The sequence below is a fragment of the Schistocerca serialis genome, chromosome 7 (assembly GCF_023864345.2).
Source record: "Schistocerca serialis cubense isolate TAMUIC-IGC-003099 chromosome 7, iqSchSeri2.2, whole genome shotgun sequence".
Classification (NCBI taxonomy): domain Eukaryota; kingdom Metazoa; phylum Arthropoda; class Insecta; order Orthoptera; family Acrididae; genus Schistocerca; species Schistocerca serialis.
Window position 1 is genome coordinate 490,059,212 of NC_064644.1, and position 15,572 is coordinate 490,074,783.

At 46.3% G+C, this 15,572-nt stretch overlaps 1 long non-coding RNA gene across 1 annotated transcript in view; it reads left to right on the forward strand.

Annotated features, from left to right (window-relative positions):
• LOC126412865 (uncharacterized) overlaps window positions 1-13,731 on the forward strand; it is a 198,063-nt gene extending 184,332 nt beyond the window's left edge. The window contains exon 3 of the long non-coding RNA XR_007575360.1: window positions 13,613-13,731. This is a non-coding gene — a long non-coding RNA (uncharacterized LOC126412865). The remainder of the gene's footprint in view (window positions 1-13,612) is intronic.
• Window positions 13,732-15,572: the final 1,841 nt, after the last annotated feature.

A 15,572-nucleotide genomic window follows, 5' to 3' on the forward strand; every position in this document is an offset into this window, starting at 1 on the left:
TGTAGAGGATGTTGGGTTACAACAGCCGTATGTGGTCGAGGATGTGTTAGAAAACACCCCCTGGAATGCTGTTCGTGAATGGCCGCACAACAGATCGAATCACCAGATTGATGTACAAATTTGCAGTCAGAGTGTGTGGAATAACCACGAAAGTGCCCCTGTTGTCGTACGAAATCGCACCACGGGCGATAACTCCAGGTATAGGTCCAGTGTGTCTAGACAGGTTGGTTGCAGGCCGTCAACTGGCTTACTTATTTCCAACACGGCCATCATTGGCACCAGCTGCCCTCAGAAAACACAACAACCTCCACCCTGCCTTCGATGAGCTCTCGCTTGACACCAGTAAAGTCGCCAACGGCCGTGGTTTGGGGTCAATGGAATGGGCGCTACAGGGCATCTACCTCTGAGTTCTTCTTGAAGTAACCGATTTGTAACAGTCCATTGTATCACTGTGGTGGCAACTGCTGCTCAAAACGCGACAGAGCCATACGCCGAGCTCAGTGGTCTTTCATTTCGACAATGCCACGTGACCATCTGGAACCCGATCTTTTGCGACCGTACATTCTCCTGATCACAGCTGCCATCAGTCATCTACAGTGACTACATTCTTGCCAAGTTTTGTGCAGTACCGCAGAAGGAACTTCCAGCTTCTCGTAGCCGTATTACACGACCTCGTTCAAAGTCAGAGACATGCTGATAATGGACTCTTTGTCATCGTAAAAGCATTCTTGACTAACATCGACTCACAGCGTCGAATCTCAGAAGGAAGTAACGTTCAGGACCGTTACAGCCTGCGTTTAAAGCAAACCTGATTTGTATCATCACAGTGGCGCTACTAGCGACACTCTTATGCTGCTCTTGTGAAATTTGAATAGACACCATCTTTCAGAGGTAAAACACACCTACCAACTTTCGTTTACGTCGCACAATTGCTTCTTGGCTTTGCGTTTTTTTTTTGTCACTACACAGGTTGGTCCATTAATCGTGACCGGACCAAATATCGCACGAAATAAGCGTCAAACGAAAAAACTACAAAGCACTAAACTTGTCCAGCTTGAAGGGGGAAACCAGAGGTGCTATGGTTGGCCCGCTAAATGGTGCTGCCATAGATCAAACGAATATCAACTGCGTTTTTTAAAATAGGAACCCCCATTTTTTATTACATATTCGTGTAGTACGTAAGGAACTTTGTGATAGATGACGCTGTAATAGTCACGAACATATGGCTCACAATTTTAGACGAACAGCTGCTAACAGGTAGGTTTTTTAAATTGAAATACAGAACGTTAGTACGTTTGAACATTTTATTTCGGTTGTCCCAATGTGATACACGTACCTTTGTGAACACATGCTGTTACAGCGTGATTACCTGTAAATACCACATTAATGCAATAAATGCTCAAAATGATGTCCGTCTACCTCAACGTATTTGGCAATACGTGTAACGACATTCCTCTCAACAGCGAGTAGTTCGCCTTCCGTAATCTTCGCACATGCATTGACAATGCGCTGACGCATGTTGTCAGGCGTTGTCGGTGGATCACGGTAGCTAGTATCCTTCAACTTTTCGCACAGAAAGAAATACGGGGACGTCAGATCCGGTGAACGTGCGGGCCATGGTATGGTGCTTCGACGACCAATCCACCTGTCAAATACGCTATTCAATACGCGAGCTATGTGCCGGACATCCATCATGTTGGAAGTACATCGCCATTCTGTCATGCAGTGAAACATCTTGTCGTAACATCGGTAGAACATTACGTAGGAAATCAGCATACATTGCACCATTTAGATTGCCATCGATAAAATGGGGGCCAATTATCCTTCCTCCCATAATGCAGCACCATACATTAACCAGCCATCGTGGATTTTCCGTTGCCCAACAGTGCATATTATGCCGGTTTACGTTACCGCTGTTGGTGAATGACGCTTCGTCGCTAAATAGAACGCGTGCAAAAAATCTGTCATCGTCCCGTAATTTCTCTTGTGCCCAGTGGCAGAACTGTACACGACGTTCAAAGTCGTCGCCATGCAATTCCTTGTGCATAGAAATATGGTACGGGTGCAATCGATGTTGATGTAGCATTCTCAACACCGACGTCTTTGAGATTCCCGATTCTCGCGCAATTTGTCTGCTACTGATGTGCGGATTAGCCGCGACAGCAGCTAAATCACCTACTTTGGCATCATCATTTGTTGCAGGTCGTAGTTGACGTTTCACATGTGGCTGAACACTTTCTGTTTCCTTAAATAACGTAACTATACGGCGAACGGTCCGGACACTTGGATGATGTCGTCCAGGATACCGAGCAGCATACATAGCACACGCCCGTTGGGCATTTTGATCACAATAGCCATACATGAACATGATATCGACCTTTTCCGCAATTGGTAAACGGTCCATTTTAACACGCGTAATATATCACGAAGAAAAAACCGTCCGCACTGGCAGAATGTTACGTGATACGACGCACTTATACGTTTGTGACTATTACAGCGCTATCTATCAGAAAGCGATAAAAGTGGTCCAACTAAAACATTCATATTTCTTTACGTACTACACGAATATGCAATAAAATTGATATCCGTTTGACCTGTGGCAGCGCCATCTAGCGGGCCAACCATAGCGCCATCTGGTTTCCCCCTTCAAGCTAGACGAGTTTCGTCCTTTGTAGTTTTTTCGTTTGATGCTTATTTCGTGAGATATTTGGCCCGGTCACGAACAATGGACCACACTGTATATCCCTGAATGGGCCATGGAATTACCTTAAGTACAGAATAACATTTCAGATCAAATTATAAACAATGTTTTACACATGTGAAAAATAAAATACAATAATATTCTGTGGGTTGTTACAAGGATTAACAGCATTACGCTCCTCAACTCGGTAAAGTTGTTTGCTTACATAGATCAATGAAAAGGGTCTCAGGGAAGTGAAAAAAAGAAATCTATTGTGACGGGTACATCGTTTGAGGCGGAGTGGGAGCCAGTTTGCGAACGTGGGCGGTTGGCGGGCCTGCCGCATTTGTCGCCCAAAACTGTTTCCGGCGGCGAGGCGGCCGGAAGCGGAAGTCGCCGCAAAGCGCTGCTGCCGCCGCCGCGCCCTGTGCAAAACTGCCCACCAGATACTACACAGAACGAAACCGTTTGCTCCACAGCGATCATTTAACTAGGAAGACACGTGTCAGGTGCAGTACAGTACACACGTGGGTGTACTTCGCAATTTCTATTTCCATATTATCTGTCGTAAATGTGTTGTTGAAAGTTTGTAACAGCGTAACAGTTTTTCGAAAGAACACATTGATCCACCAGCAGCGCTTCTTTTCATTATCAGATGCTGCGGGAGCTACATCTGCACCGTTACCGTATCTTAGTAGGTTTTCTGGAAGGTAAGGCGTCTTAAAAGAGTATTTCCGTCCAAAACGAACGCGTGTTTCGCCCTCCACACGAGACGATGCATTTAGTCGTGTTGTGTTTTTACAGCGCTGTTGCATAAACTGGTTAACTGGAAATACGCGAAGAACTCACCGTCCAATGCGTGGTTTCAGATTCATTTTACGATATCTGTGTTTCCTCCCCTAAACAACGCATTACAGACTTTTTATAGAAACACTATGGACCTGCTCTGGTTTCGCGCAGATAGCACTAACAAGAGGAGGCCACGACGTTGGGATCACGGATATACATCAAAATTTGTACGCCTTTAGAAGGCCGTTAAAACAGCTCAGCGCGCAAGAGAAGTTTTACTACGCGTCTATTATGTAACTCATGTATCTGTACACAGGTGCCGCCTGTTAAGAGTTCGTGGTGGTTTTGTAGTAGGTGGCACGGTAGCTCAGCTTGTTCGGTCAGAGGGTTATCTGCCCTTCGTAAAAAAAAAAAAAAAAAAAAAAAAAAAAAAAAAAAAAAGAAAAAAAGGGGAGGGTAGCGAATGGTTAAACGATGAACTTGAATCAGTGTGTTGGGGCGTCCGCCCTGAACAAATGCAACGAATCATAACGAACAAAAGAGATTAGAAAAAAAGAAAAAGAAAGAAAGTCGTTAGCGTTCGAGCTATGTAAGGCCAACGTAAGTGAGGCGACGATTGGAATCCTGCTCAATCATTGAGCTATATTTTTTTTCATAACGGGTCACATTATTTAATTTAAATGACTTTTGAGACAATATAATTTTAAAAAACCACACGTATTAGCATGAAGTTTTAGTGAATTTCATGTTATTTGCCTACTTACTATTTTTAATTAAATGTAATTATGAGAACAAACATATTTATAGCTATCTGAAAATGTATGTCTATCGTGATTTGCGAAATCCCTTATATATACTGTGGTGTCACCACCAGACACCACACTTGCTAGGTGGTAGCCTTTAAATCGGCCGCGGTCCGTTAGTATACGTCGGACCCGCGTGTCGCCACTGTCAGTGATAGCAGACCGAGCGCCACCACACGGCAGGTCTAGAGAGACGTCATGGCACTCGCCCCAGTTGTACAGCCGACGTTCATAGCAATGATTCACTGACAATTACGCTCTCAGTTGCCGAGACGATAGTTAGCATAGCCTTCAGCTACGTCATTTGCTACGACCTAGCAAGGCGCCATAGCATTTGATAATTAATATTGTGAAGCATGTACAGTAACGAGAGATGTTCTACAATTGTGGATTAAAGTTAAGTATTACATCCACTACGTACTTTATTTGCTACTATACATTTCCTTGTAATGTTCCAGACCTCACGCCAGCCTACGTGAGCTAAACGCGTGCCTTTCGGCTACCTCCGAGTGGCTTGGCTGTCTTGCCACGCCACTACATATACAGTCTGGTAAGGTACCCGGAACTACTTTAAACCTCGATGCTTCGAGCTGCAGACACAGGAGACGGACCCCATTTGGCAGTTACCCTACGTAGCGGCGGGACGTTGCTAACGTAACAAGAACGAATAGTGTAGGCGCACTTTTTTTAACACCACAGAATTTACACTAGTACTACACCAGTGAAGGTTTCAGTAGGAGTCATACTGTTACCTCATCCATGTTCCTCTTACGAAGGTCGAACACTAACCACATTTTTCCTTTCTTTAATCTCATTCTGTTCGTTATTGTTCACTGCATTTGTTCGGTGCGGACGTCCCATGACAACCGTCCAAGTTCGTCGTTGATCCAGTTACTCAGTTTATTATTATTATTATTACAGAGCTAACCCTCTGACCGAACATGCCGAGTTAGCCGGCCGGAGTGGCCGAGCGGTTCTGGGCGCTACAGTCTGGAACCGCGCTGCTGCTACGGTCGCAGGTTCGAATCCTGCCTCGGGCATGGATGTGTGTGATGTCCTTAGGTTAGTTGGGTTTAAGTAGTTCTAAGTTCTAGGGGACTGATGACCGCAGAAGTTAAGTCCCATAGTGCTCAGAGCCATTTGAACCATGCCGAGTTACCGCGCCTGCAAATGAACGCTGACAGTTGGCACCTACCCACAAACACATCAGCTGCTTAACAGACGCATAAAACTTCTCTTGCGATTTTCTCGGAATTGTCAGAGTAGTGCACCTTACAACTTACGCACTTTTTTGTTTTAGTGGCCTACTAAATGCGTACAAAGTTTGAAGTAAATCTGTGATCCCAACGTCGTGGTCTCCACGTGTATATATTTAACACCGGACGACTTGGCTGCCGTTAGTGGTGACTTTGTTTACAGGCCTTTTCGTAGAGTTATGATTAAAAGTCGGAGAACAATGGATATCTTCTCTTTCACATAAGTTAAAGTCTCAAGCAGCAAACGCCTCTTGCCGGCGTACTGAAGCGCCTACAGCCGCGAGGGGACTGGCCGACTGCAATCCGATAATGCAAGCTTTGCATCAGAGACTCCGCGTGTTGGTCACTCCACTCTGCCGTGAGTATCAAAATCCGTACTGTAGTCAGAGTGGCTTGCGCATACAAACAGAAAAACGCGACAGGGGACTATAATTCATCACAGGAATCTAATTTGCACCTAATACACTCCTGGAAATGGAAAAAAGAACACATTGACACCGGTGTGTCAGACCCACCATACTTGCTCCGGACACTGCGAGAGGGCTGTACAAGCAATGATCACACGCACGGCACAGCGGACACACCAGGAACCGCGGTGTTGGCCGTCGAATGGCGCTAGCTGCACAGCATTTGTGCACCGCCGCCGTCAGTGTCAGCCAGTTTGCCGTGGCATACGGAGCTCCATCGCAGTCTTTAACACTGGTAGCATGCCGCGACAGCGTGGACGTGAACCGTATGTGCAGTTGACGGACTTTGAGCGAGGGCGTATAGTGGGCATGCGGGAGGCCGGGTGGACGTACCGCCGAATTGCTCAACACGTGGGGCGTGAGGTCTCCACAGTACATCGATGTTGTCGCCAGTGGTCGGCGGAAGTTGCACGTGCCCGTCAACCTGGGACCGGACCGCAGCGAAGCACGGATGCACGCCAAGACCGTAGGATCCTACGCAGTGCCGTAGGGGATCGCACCGCCAATTCCCAGCAAATTAGGGACACTGTTGCTCCTGGGGTATCGGCGAGGACCATTCGCAACCGTCTCCATGAAGGTGGGCTACGGTCCCGCACACCGTTAGGCCGTCTTCCGCTCACGCCCCAACATCGTGCAGCCCGCCTCCAGTGGTGTCGTGACAGGCGCGAATGGAGGGACGAATGGAGACGTGTCTTCAGCGATGAGAGTCGCTTCTGCCTTGGTGCCAATGATGGTCGTATGCGTGTTTGGCGCCGTGCAGGTGAGCGCCACAATCAGGACTGCATACGACCGAGGCACACAGGGCCAACACCCGGCATCATGGTGTGGGGAGCGATCTCCTACACTGGCCGTACACCACTGGTGATCGTCGAGGGGACACTGAATAGTGCACGGTACATCCAAACCGTCATCGAACCCATCGTTCTACCATTCCTAGACCGGCAAGGGAACTTGCTGTTCCAACAGGACAATGCACGTCCGCATGTATCCCGTGCCACCCAACGTGCTCTAGAAGGTGTACGTCAACTACCCTGGCCAGCAAGATCTCCGGATCTGTCCCCCATTGAGCATGTTTGGGACTGGATGAAGCGTCGTCTCACGCGGTCTGCACGTCCAGCACGAACGCTGGTCCAATTGAGGCGCCAGGTGGAAATGGCATGGCAAGCCGTTCCACAGGACTACATCCAGCATCACTACGATCGTCTCCATGGGAGAATAGCAGCCTGCATTGCTGCGAAAGGTGGATATACACTGTACTAGTGCCGACATTGTGCATGCTCTGTTGCCTGTGTCTATGTGCCTGTGGTTCTGTCAGTGTGATCATGTGATGTATCTGACCCCAGGAATGTGTCAATAAAGTTTCCCCTTCCTGGGACAATGAATTCACGGTGTTCTTATTTCAATTTCCAGGAGTGTATTTATAAATTACATACCCTTCCCTATTAGTGAAAACCTTATCAAAATCACTACAGTGGCTCCTGGGCTGAGTCTTCATATATACACTGAGGTGAAAAACTTCATGGGTTAGCGATATGCACATATACCGATGACGGTAGTATCGTGTTGACAAGATACAAAGGGGAATGTGAAAACGTTTCCGACATGATTACAGCCGCACGGGAGGGACTAACAGATTTTGAAAGTGGAATGGTGATTCGAGCCAGACGAATGGAACATTTCCTTAAGGAGTTCAATACTTTGAGATCCACAATGTCAATAGTGTGTGGAGAACACCAAATTTCAGGCATTACCTTTCACCACGGATAGGCAGCGGCCGACGACCTTAACTTAACGACCGAGAGCAGCAACGTTTGCGTAGAGTTGTCAGTGCTTACAGACAAGCAACATTCGCGAAATAACAGCGGAGGTCAATGGAGTACATACTCGTATGACGAACGCCTCCGTTAGGACTTCGTGGCGAAATTTGACGTTAATGGGCTATGGCAGCACACGACCGACGTGAGTGCCTTTGCTAACAGCACGACATTGCCGACATTGCACATTGTAGAGGAGTACGAAAATAACTTTAATAAGTTGTATGAAGATGGATGTATTGGGTGTGGTGAAATATATTACGAAAGTAATAGAAATGATGAGTGGATTAAGTGTGTTTCTATTCACGATGGCCATACGAATGTTGTTGAACATTTGATAATAATTGTAACTGCCGTGGTCAGAGAAAGACAGGCTAATGCTCAAACAAAACCACCAACTCATCAGAAAAGCCAATGTTCAGTCAAGATTTGTAAGAAACTGATAAAATTGTTTTGGATTAAAATATTTAATAGCATAGTTTCATATTCATTACAACGTATTCCAAATAAAATTATTTAGTTTTAACCGACTCTTTTATTCAGGTGTCGCCATTTTTATACGGTCCATCTCTCCCATTACACTGGTCCATCTCACCGTACACCTATGAGTGTGGTGGACCACTCTCATAAGTTTTCATTTTAAAATATCTTTTTTGTTTTAAGCGGTAGTGCCTCAGTAACACATTGTACTTACGTTTATATGCCACACTATACAGGCAAGCTGCCAGAGTCAGAAAATGCCGAAAATCGACAAAGTTTATGCTGAAGAAAAAAAGTGGTCCAAGTCTCCCAGAGCCTCTCTAGACCAATTCTTGGGTATTATTCGTCGATCTGTGACTGACCAGCTTGAAAACTGGGAAGCAGAGAAAACTCGAGGAAGAACTGCACATTTGGCACAGGTTTATTTCTTCAGTGTGAGAAAACACTGACCCTGATGCTGCTTGAGACGTGACGAGAAAGACGTTGCGCCGACACTCCGAAAGGCAAAGTTCCAACAGGACTCCATAATACACATCCATAGCGGCCATGATGATAAATTTAGAGAAAGTCGCGCTTGTTGAGAAGATTATCGACAATCATACTGTCCATGGTAATACAGTTTGGGCAGGGAGTCCTTCGAGCACAATGGTTTGATGGCGCTGAAGTCAGCGTCACCGGTAACGGCGACCCAGAGAGTCGGTGTGGGATCTGAGGGTGGGGAGTACCGCGGCGAGTGCGGAGTCGAAAATGCTGACTAGGTAGCGACATTGTGTATTGACCCTGGGTTTTCTACGAGATATCGACGTCTCTGCGCAGGATGTAGGCGCAGATGAGGACGCCAGGGTGGCGGCAGTGGTGGTAGTGTGCTATCTCAAAAACGACACAGTAGGCAGGGCGCCACACCGAGTCAGCTCGCTGGCCATGTTATGCCCGGCCTCACATACGCTGGTCACGAGACCAAGTCAGCTCAGTGGCCATGTTACGCCCAGCCTCGCGTACACTGGACGTGAGACCAAGTCAGCTCGGTGGCCATGTTATAACCGGCACTGTGGGCAGCCGGTGAGGGCGAGAAAACACTCCACGTCGATCTCAGGACCCCAAAACTCTGGGAGGCAGTTAGTGTTTCGTGGAGTGACACCCAGGGATACGGCAGTTCTTGACGCACCTAGGTGATGTCGTAGTGGCTCGAGGACACGCCCTGCTGGAAACTGGCCAGCGGAGGTCAGAAGTGGTGGAGGGAGGGAGGGGGAGGGTGGTTGGGAGGGTGTGTGCACTTAGTATTACCGACTCAAAGGAAGGCCTCGGCGCTTGTTCGTGACGTCACGTCAGCTAGGCACGGCGAACGCCGGGTCTGTTGCAGGCATATTCATAATGGTGGTGTCTCCCTCCCTGACACAGGAAAATGTGAAACTATTGGCGGTAGTTGACCAACACACATTGTTCTGAGAGATTCCTGCAATCAATTAATTGTGCAATTCATTACACTTCTTAACAATTAGTGTACTCCTGAACTTAAGTTTCCACCTGTTTTAAGGATTGACATACAAAAACAACTTCATGGTTTAGCAGCAACGGAATTCGTGCTTCTTTTCCTTTTTTGTAACTCTGAGGAAGTTACGTTTGTACTGGGTTGCTTTTACAAGAAACTGTGAACATATTGGTGCTCTTCTTTAGGTATCTTGGTTGACTATGGGGTGAGGAGCACTGAATGTTAATGAAATATCTTGCGATTGTACACGTTGGGCGGGGGGGGGGGGGGGGGGGCAGAAGAAGAGGCAAAAGAGAGATACTTGTTTTATCAAATAAAATTTTTTTATCTTATAAAGTTTCTCCTTTCAGTTGCAAGAGGGGAATATTTATCTTTTCTAATGTGCATGTTTAAAAAAGTTTAAGCTCAGCAGTATTTTCGATGTATGAAGCTATTTTGTTTCCTGTTTAGAATTCCAAGATTGTAATCACTGTAATCTAATGACTTGCAACAGTTTGACATTTAAACATGTAAATTAGTTCACATTTCCAGTGACGATGTCAAACGAAAATAAATAAATAAATAAAAGAAACGAGTTCATTGTAAGTGGGTTGGGGTAAGTTTCGATAACAAAATGGATCAAGTAAATATAGTTACTTGAACGTAAAATTTCCGAAGCTTGCAATGGGGCAAAGCGTCTTCTCATATTGATCTACGCTTGTTTCGACAGGATTCAGTAATACAGAACTATGATCTTCATTTGTAGCTTTACGATAGTAAGAAAATCTTTAATCTAAATAAAACTGCAGAATCCAAATTAATACCAAACATTTTGTCCAAAAATAAGAGATTTATAGTGATAAGCACGCCCATGCGTTTCTGCCTGCAACAGACCTGGCGTTCGCCGTGCCTAGCTGACGTGACGTCACCAACAAGCGCCGAGGCAGCTGGCCGAGTCCTTCCTTTGAGTCGGTGTTGGTATTACCTGCTGGGCTCGGGTGTGATGACTGTGATGCAATCCTGCTTCTCGCTTTCTGGCGCGTAGACAGCTGCCAGAGCACGTCATGCTGCGGCACCGAGAAGCCTGGCACACCGCAGCAGTAAACGACCGTGTCGGAGAATGCTACCGGCATTACTTTAGCACGCAGTTGAGGGGTTTTGTCAGGGTGGGTCTGCATACCGCTCGGCAAGTCGCTCAGTCTCGACTGTAGCCGATGCTGTCACTCCTTTTCTATCGTTGGTGTCATGTGGCAGTACTACGTAAAGCAAAACATTTTACGAATAACCCCATATGCACTGAGCCCCTCGCAGGTTTTCTCTAATGGGAATCTCGCTGCTCTACCAACGGCCCGGTAAGATCTGCATGGAAGACCTGTTCTGCAAAGGACGGCTGTAGTGCCAGTACTAACAGTGTCGTCGTAACTGCCATCTGCTTCACATCTCCTGTGCAGCAACCTACGTAAATTTAAGTATTAACTGTGTTTTTCTTACTTGCCACTTCTTTTCCGTGTGTTTTTGCTTTTAGGAAGCTTTAATTTCCGAGTACTAGTAATAGTGCTCCATAGATTTCGTGTTTATTTTGAATACTGTCCAGAGACAGTTAGTGCTTATTGTCATTGTTTCCAACAAGAAGTATCTAGTAACAACAGTTTAGTCAGGTATCAGCCGCCTTTAGTGAATTAGCAGTCTAGTTAAAAGTTGATTACTTAACTCTCTACAGTAAAGTGTTGATTTCTTAGGATGCATAGGATGTGTGACTGCTGTGTACGTACGCAGGAGGAGCTGGCCACTGTTCGCAAACAGCTGAACGTGCTGATGGCCACGGTCAGCCGTCTTCAGGCTGCTGCGACGGAGTGTAGCGGCAGTGGGGAGTCTGGTGCGTCGCATGGTACACCCGAGGTGTTACATGCTTCACCCACGGTCCCTGCTGTCGAGACATCTTCGCGGGTACCGGGCGCGGTTGGGCCACCCTCTCCCCAAGGGGAGTGGCGGGTTCAACGACGTTCGCGTCACACGAGGCGGAGGGTCAATGTGGAGGCTGGCCGTGTGGCATTGCCCGCTCTGCCTGTGAGTGGACATGTGGCCGTTCCTTCAACAAGACCCGAGCAGGCACACGGGGGAGAGGGGTTTATTAGTGATTGGGAGCTCCAATGTTAGGCGGGCGATGGAGCCCCTTAGGGAGATAGCGGAAAGGTTGGGGAAGAAGGCCAGTTTTCACTCTGTCTGCTTGCCGGGGGGCCTCATCCGAGATGTGTAGGAGGCCCTGCTGGCGGCGATAGAGAGCAATGGGTGCACCCAACTGCAGATTGTTGCTCATGTCGGCACCAATGACTCCTGCCGTCGGGGTTCAGAGGTCATCCTCAGTTCGTACAGGCGGTTGACGGAGTTGGTGAAGGCGGAAAGCCTTTCTCGCGGGGTGGAATCTAACAATTTGTAGTGTCGTTCCCAGAACTGATGGCGGTCCTCTGGTTTGGAGCCGAGTGGAAGGTTTAAACCAGAGGCTCAGACGATTCTGCGGAGATCTGGGGTGCAAATATCTCGACCTCCGCTGTCAGGTGGAGAAATGTAGGGTCCCCCTGAATAGGTCAGGCGTGCACTACACGTAGGAAGCGACTACAAGGGTAGCGGACTACGTGTGGAGTGCACATGTGGGTTTTTTTAGGTTAGAGAATTCCCTCCCTAGGCCCGACAAGACGCCTCCTGAGACGCGACAAGGTAGCAGTAGGCAAACCGCAATAGGGATTGAAGAGTTCCTAGATAACAGAAAGGAGCATGTCATTGCCAATGGAGAGAAGTCTCCCGAAATAAGAGTGATTTCAGGTGTGCCGCAGGGGAGCGTCGTAGGACCGTTGCTACTCACAATATATATAACTGACCTTGTGGATAACATCGGAAGTTCACTGAGGCTTTTTGCGGATGATGCTGTAGTACATCGAGATGTGGTAAGAATGGAAAATTGTACTGAAATGCAGGAGGATCTGCAACGAATTGATGCGTAGTGCAGGGAATGGCAATTAAGTCTCAATGTAGACAAGTGTAAAGTGCTGCGAATACATAGAAAGAAATCTCCTTTCTCATTTAGCTACAATATAGCACGTCAGCAACTAGAAGCAATTAATTCCATAAATTATCTGGGAGTAGGCATTAGGAGTGATTTAAAATGGAATGACCATATAAAATTAATCGTCGGTAAAGCAGATGCCAGACTGAGATTCATTGGAAGAATCCTAAGGAAATGAAATCCGAAAACAAAGGAAGTAGGTTACAGTACGCTTGTTCGCCCACCGCTTGAATACTGCTCACCGGTGCGGGATCCGTACCAGATAGGTATGATAGAAGAGACAGAGAAAATCCAAGGGAGAGCAGCGCGCTTCGTTACAGGATAATTTAGTAATTGCGAAAGCGTTACGGAGATGATAGATAAACTCCAGTGGAAGACTCTGCAAGAGAGACGGTCAGTAGCTCGGTACGGGCTTTTGTTGAAGTTTCGAGAATATACCTTCACCGAGGAGTCAAGCAGTATATTGCTCCCTCCTACGTATATCTCGTAAAGAGACCATGAGGATAAAATCAGAGAGATTAGAGCCCACACAGAGGCATACCGACAATCTTTCTTTCCACGAACAATACGAGACTGGAATAGAAAGGAGAACCGATAGAGGCACTCAAGGTATCCTCCGCCACAAACCATCAGGTGGCTTGCGGAGTATGGATGTAGATGTAGACGTAGACCGTGTCTTAAATAGCGTATGGGTACGAAAAATAGTGCACTGTTTACAATTCAGATTTCATTTTTTTCGTTGTTTCTTTTCGAATCTGCTCGGGTAAGCCAGCTACTGTGTGACTGTGTTGCAGACAGACACGGCAGTCGCTCGAAGATGTACGCCCGCACGCTGCTGGCAGTGTGCGCAGCAGCGGCTGTGGCCACCGGCTGCGCTGCGGCCCCCGCCCCCGCCGCCACCGCCGCCCCCGCCCCCGCCGCCGCCACCGCTCCCGCAGCGTGGCACGCTCCGCCCCCTCACGAGGAGCGCGCCGCCCCCTTCGTGACGGGCAGCCGCGGCGGCTACGGCTACGGCGGAGACTCGAGCCGTGACGCGCGCCGCAGAGTCGCCCCCCGCCGACTCGTCTACTACGCGGACCTACCCGACGTGAGTACCTCGACACTGCCGCAACAGTCCCGATACACACGCCCGTGGAACCAGGTTTAAATCGTCGCCCGGGCAGTCTAATTAAATTGACTAAACCATTCTCGGCTTTAGGCTGCGTTATTCTGTAACACAAAAACAACTGCACTGAGTGTCCTATTAATCCTCGACAGCCAAGTAACTTTTGTCCAGAAGCAAAATATAGAAAGTGTACCGAGAAACTGTTGGTTTGCTGCCGTCGGAACATTAACATCTCCTTAAATAACTCTCAGTATTGTTCACTCACAAGGGGAGGCCACGACGTTTGGAACGCGGATTTACTTCAAACTTCGTACACTCGTAGTACTCCATTAGGACAACAAAATGTGTAAGCAGTAGAGCGCACTTCTCAAGCGTTATTGAGAAAATCGCAAGATAATTTCGATCGTCTAATATATACCTGTGCGTGGCCGTTTTTGCCATGAAGCGGCGGCTGTCGAGTGGGGTAAAAAAAAAAATGGGTAGCGTTCAAGCCCCGTAATTGCTGGATCGCTGGATCGAGTCCCGTTCGCCAGGTTTTTTATTTTTAACATAATTTTTTACTATTTATGTTACAATTGATGTAATGGGAAAAATACGTGTAATCGGATGAGCGTTTATTAAATTTACAACGTTATTTGGCAGTTTACAAATTTTTACTATCACAAATAAGGATCTATGCGCCCAAACTGTGTGAAAATGTAATCACATGTCATTTCTAGTATAATATATTCGTCCAATGAATACCCGTTTATCATCTGCATTCGTTCTTGGTGTAACAATTTTAACGGCCAGTAGTGTATTTGTAACACAGTCATTTTCTTAACTATTTATATTACAATTGATATAATGGGAAAAATACGTGTAATCGGATGAACTTTTATTAAATTTACAATGTTCTTTGACAGTATACAAATTTTTATCATCACAAATAATATAATTTTCATAACTATCGACTAGTAAACGACCAAACGCATAAAGTGATACTGAAAATATATGCTTGTCCGTGATTTGAGAAATCCCTTATACCTGGAAGGAGCCCGAAACTACTTGTTACCTCCAAATTTTCGGCTTTCAAAAGATGTACAATTAATCGTCGCTTTAGACATTACGAATACAATGGCAGGATGGTATTTTTCGTAAAAACATGGAAAACATCAAGTTAAACGGCACCAGCTACATTGAATAAATACTGTTTCCGCGTACGCAAGGTCTTTTGAGGTTTTCCGTTGAAAAACAAACCTCTTTGACATTTAATAAACCTCTCTTTCAGCCGATAATATGGAAGCAAACCATGAATAACGCAGCATTTCCTCAAATATCGGCGCTGATAATTGATCATACAGTATCGAGTGCATTTTAACAGCGTCTTAACGAGAAGCAATTTCTCGTTCTTTTTCTATTAAATACGAACAATTTTGAAGACACGGACAGAAAGACATTTTCAGTATCACTTTATGCGTTTGGTCGTTTACTAGTCGATAGTTATGAAAATTATATTATTTGTGATAATAAAATTTGTATAATGTCAAATTACATTGTAAATTTAATAAAAGTTCATCCGATTAACGCATTTTCCCATTATATTAATTGTAATATAAATAGTAAAGAAAATGACTGTGTTACGAATACACTACTGGCCATTAAAATTG